The sequence below is a fragment of the Schistocerca cancellata genome, unplaced genomic scaffold, assembly GCF_023864275.1.
Source record: "Schistocerca cancellata isolate TAMUIC-IGC-003103 unplaced genomic scaffold, iqSchCanc2.1 HiC_scaffold_1150, whole genome shotgun sequence".
Lineage (NCBI taxonomy): Eukaryota > Metazoa > Arthropoda > Insecta > Orthoptera > Acrididae > Schistocerca > Schistocerca cancellata.
Window position 1 is genome coordinate 4,715,697 of NW_026047149.1, and position 4,991 is coordinate 4,720,687.

Genomic DNA, 4,991 nt, shown 5'->3' on the forward strand with positions numbered 1-4,991 from the left:
GTGTATTCATCTCTTGGTCTCCCTCTACGATTTTTACCCTCCACGCTGCCCTCCAATACTAAATTGGTGATCCCTTGATGCCTCAGAACATCTCCTACCAAACGATCCCTTCTTCTAGTCAAGTTGTGCCACAAGCTCCTCTTCTCCCCAATCCTATTCAATACCTCATCATTAGTTATGTCATCTACCCATCTAATCTTGACAATTCTTCTGTAGCACAACATTTCGAAAGCTTCTATTCTCTTCTTGTCTAAGCTATTTATCGTCCACGTTTCACTTCCACACATGGCTACACTCCATAAAAATACTTACAGAAACGACTTCCTGACATTTAAATGTATCCTTGATGTTAACAAATTTTTCTTCTTCAGAAACGCTTTCCTTTGCATAGCCATTCTACATTTTATATCTTCTCTACTTCAACCATCATCGGTTATTTTGCTCCCCAAATAGCAAAACTCATTTACTACTTTAAGTGTCTCAGGTCCTAATCTAATTGCCACAGCAACATCTGATTTATTTCGACTACATTCCATTACCATCAATTTGCTATTGTTGATCTTCATCCTATATCCTTCTTTCAAGACACTGTCCATTTTGCTCAACTGATCTTCTAAGTCCTTTGCTGTCTCTGACAGAATTACAATGTCATCGGCGAACCTCAAAATTTTTATTTCTTCTCCATGGATTTTAATACCTACTCCGAACTTTTCTTTTGTTTCCTTTACTGCTTGCTCAATATACAGATTGAATAAGATCGGGGATAGGCTACAACCCTGTCTCACTCCCTTCCCAACTACTGCTTCCCTTTCATACCCCTCGACTCTTATAACTGGCATCTGCTTTCTGTACAAATTGTAAATAGCCTTTCGCTCTCTGTATTTTACCCCTGCCACCTTCAGAATTTGAAAGAGGTTATTCCAGTCAACATTGTCAAAAGCTTTCTCTAAGTCTACAAATGCCAGAAACGTATGTTTGCCTTTCCTTAATCTTTCTTCTAAGATAAGTTGTACGGTCAGTATTGCCTCACGTGTTCCAACATTTCTACGGAATCCAAACTGATCTTCCCCGAGGTCGGCTTCTATCAGTTTTTCCATTCGTCTGTAAAGAATTCGCGTTAGTATTTTGCAGCTGTGACTTATTAAACTTATAGATCGGTGATTTTCACATCTGTCAACACCTGCTGCATGGTCCATTCTTCTTTGCCGAGAACAGTGTTACAGGAAGCACACAGCTCGATATGATTCAGAACTTTCTTTTCCCACAGCTGGAGACTGATTCGAACCACTTCATTCACCAACAGGATGGGGCAGCGTCACACTGACATTTGGAAGTGCGGGAATTTTTAAATCAGAGGATTACTGTACGATGGATCGGTCGTACTGGACCAAATGGTTCAGCCTTACAGTACTGGCCTCCAAGGTCACCGGATCTGACTGTATGCGATTATTTCTTGTGGGGGTTTAGAAAAGACAGTGTTTATGTGCCTCCGTTACTAACGGCAGTGAGCGAACTGAGACATCGCGTAACAGCAGCTGTGGAAGCTGTAACTCACATGCTCGCTGCAGTGTGGGAACAGTCTGAACACCGCAATGACATGTGACGTACATCTCAAGGGAGAGGGGGCATATTGAACACCTACAAAAAGGTATGAAAAAAGCTTTTTGAGTTTCCCATTCATCAAAAAATAAAATTCACTGTATACGTTCATTAGGTTCACAAAGATAGACATGACAAATGCAATGATTCTTTTTGATACCCCCTATACTATTTTGAAGGCAACGGCCTTGCCGCAGTGGATACACCGGTTCCCGTGAGATCACCGAAGTTAAGCGCCGTCGGGCGTGGTCGGTACTTGGATGGGTGACCATCCGGGCCGCCGTGCGCTGTTGCCATTTTTCGGGTCGCACTCAGCCTCGTGTTGCCAATTGAGGAGCTACTCGACCGAATAGAAGCGGTTCTGGTCATAGAAAACCATCATAACGACCGGGAGAGCGGTGTGCTGACCACACGTCCCTCCTATCCGCATCCTGAACTGAGGATGACACGGCGGTCGGATGGTCCCGATGGGCCACTTGTGGCCTGAAGACGGAGTGCTCTACACTATTTTGAAAATATATGACTTTCTCCTTCTGAGTCAGTCGCATCTAATGATCGTTTCTTCAGTTTTATATTTACCTCGTACTAAAATTTTTCATGGTTTCTCCGCAATGCCAGTACCAGACCCTGTAACCTCCCCACAGAAAAATTAATGAACATAATTAATGCGATTCTTATTTAGTGTAACCTCTCTGCACGAAAATTTAAATATTATTGGGTTAACGATTCTAATTTTTTGTGTAACCTCACAAAAAAATTTAATTAATAATAATAATAATAATAATAATAATAATAATATGATTCTATTTTTTGTGTAACCTCTGAACAAAATTGGTTCCCATTTAATGTACCCACAAAATTCTTTTCTCATTTAATGTAAGCTCGAAACAAAAAAATTCCTAAACCTCGTACTAAAAAAATAAATTCAGGAACCTGGTAAATTTTTGGACGACAGCAGTGCCGCGTCATGGCCTTGTAAGATCATTCTGAATAAAAAAAAAGCAAAAATTCTTACCTCAATACAAACGGCGAATATACCTGCTCTTACCTAAAAAATTTTCGGCACAGCTCTGTGCAGTGCTGGCCTATACATTTGTTACTTATGAAAGGAAGCAAATGATTTTTCTTTTGCAACAATCGGAATGATCATGCATTGAAAAAAATATTAAATTCTTTAAATTGAAATGAATGCTTGTTATTATTAGGACATTTTTAAAAGATTTACATGGTACTTTACATAACATTACTAGCTATGCGCGAGGCTGCTTTTTTTTACCTTATACAATAATACTCAGTCTCCGGCATCGCTGCACCGCGACCGGCCCAGCCAACACGATACACCAGACCAGACCAGACCAGAGCAGACTGCAGACTAGCAACAACTTACTGCTACAGCTACACAGTTCCTACTGCAGTCAACACTGCTCTTTGGTCTCAGATTCTCTTATAGCTTACACATCGCAGGTAGCGTATACTTCTTACAACCTGGCAGAAAATTCTAAGAGATACTGGTCGTATGTGAAGTACGTTCGCGGCAAGACACAATCAGTGCCTTCTCTGCGCCGTAGCAATGGAGATACAATTGACGACAGTGCTGCCAAACCAGAGTTAGTAAACACAGCCTTCCGAAACTCCTTCACCAAAAAAGACGAAGTAAATACTCGAGAATTCGAATCGAGAATAGCTGGCAACATGAGTAACTTAGAAGCAGATATCTTCGCAGTAGTGAAGCAACTTAAATCAATCAACAAAAGTTAAGTCCTCCCGCGGGAGGATCCAGTCCTCCTTCGGGCATGTGTGTGTGTGTGTGTGTGTGTGTGTGTGTGTGTGTCTGTGTTGTTCTTAGCGTTGAAGTTAGTTTAAGTGGTGTGTAAGTCTAGGGATCGACGACCTCACCAGTTTGGTCCCTTAGGAATTCGCACACATTTGAACAAAAGCAAGTCTTCTGGGGCTGACTGTATACCAGTTAGGTTCATTTCGGAGTATGCTGATGCATTAGCTGCATACTTAACAATCATATACAACCGCTCACTCAACGAAATATCCGTACTCAAAAACCGTAAACTTGCACAGGTCACACCAATATTCAAGAAAGGTAGTAGGAGTAATCCACTAAATTACAGAACCGTATCATTAACGTCGTTATGCACGAGGATTTTTGGAACATATATTGTGTTCGAACATTATCAATTACCTCCAAGAGAATGGCCTATTGGCCGGCCGCGGTGGTCTAGCGGTTCTGGCGCTGCAGTCCGGAACCGCGGGTCTGCTACGGTCGCAGGTTCGAATCCTGCCTCGGGCATGGGTGTGTGTGATGTCCTTCGGTTAGTTAGGTTTAAGTAGTTCTAAGTTCTAGGGGACTTATGACCTAAGATGTTGAGTCCCATAGTGCTCAGAGCCATTTGAACCATTTTTAGAATGGCCTATTGACATACATTCAACGTGCCTTTAGAAAACATCGTTCTTGTGAAACACAACTAACTCTTTACTCACACGAATTGTTGAGTGCTAATGAGAAGAGATTTCAAATTCATTCCTTATTTATACGTTTCCAGAAGACGTTTTGGAACTGTACCACACAAGCAGTTTGTAGTCAAGTTGCATGCCTGTCAGTTATGGGACTGGATTTGTGATTTCTTCTCAGAGAGGTCAAAATTCGTAGTAATTGACGGAAAGTCATCGAGTGAAACAGAAGTGATTTCTGGCGTTCCCCAAGGTAGTGTTATAGACCCTTTGCTGTTTCCTATCCATATAAACGATTTAGGAGACAATCTGAGCAGCCGTCTTAGGTTGCTTGCAGAGGATGCTGTCGTTTATTGTCTAGTAAAATCACGAGAAGATCAAAACAATTTGCAAAACGATTTAGAAAAGATATCTGAATGGTGCAAACGCTGCCAATTGACCCTAAATAATGAAAAGTGTGAGGTCATCGACATGAATGCTAAAAGCAATCCGTTGAACTTCGGTTACACGATAAACCTGTCATAGACCGTAAATTAAACTACACTCCTGGAAATGGAAAAAAGAACACATTGACACCGGTGTGTCAGACCCACCATACTTGCTCCGGACACTGCGAGAGGGCTGTACAAGCAATGATCACACGTACGGCACAGCGGACACTCCAGGAACCGCGGTGTTGGCCGTCGAATGGCGCTAGCTGCGCAGCATTTGTGCACCGCCGCCGTCAGTGTCAGCCAGTTTGCCGTGGCATACGGAGCTCCATCGCAGTCTTTAACACTGGTAGCATGCCGCGACAGCGTGGACGTGAACCGTATGTGCAGTTGACGGACTTTGAGCGAGGGCGTATACTGGGCATGCGGGAGGCCGGGTGGACGTACCGCCGAATTGCTAAACACGTGGGGCGTGAGGTCTCCACAGTACATCGATGT

General features: G+C 42.7%; 1 pseudogene; it reads left to right on the top strand.

The window, feature by feature from the left end:
• Positions 1-1,777: 1,777 nt before the first annotated feature.
• Positions 1,778-1,895, top strand: LOC126160075 (5S ribosomal RNA; annotated as a pseudogene).
• The last annotated feature ends 3,096 nt before the right edge of the window (positions 1,896-4,991 follow it).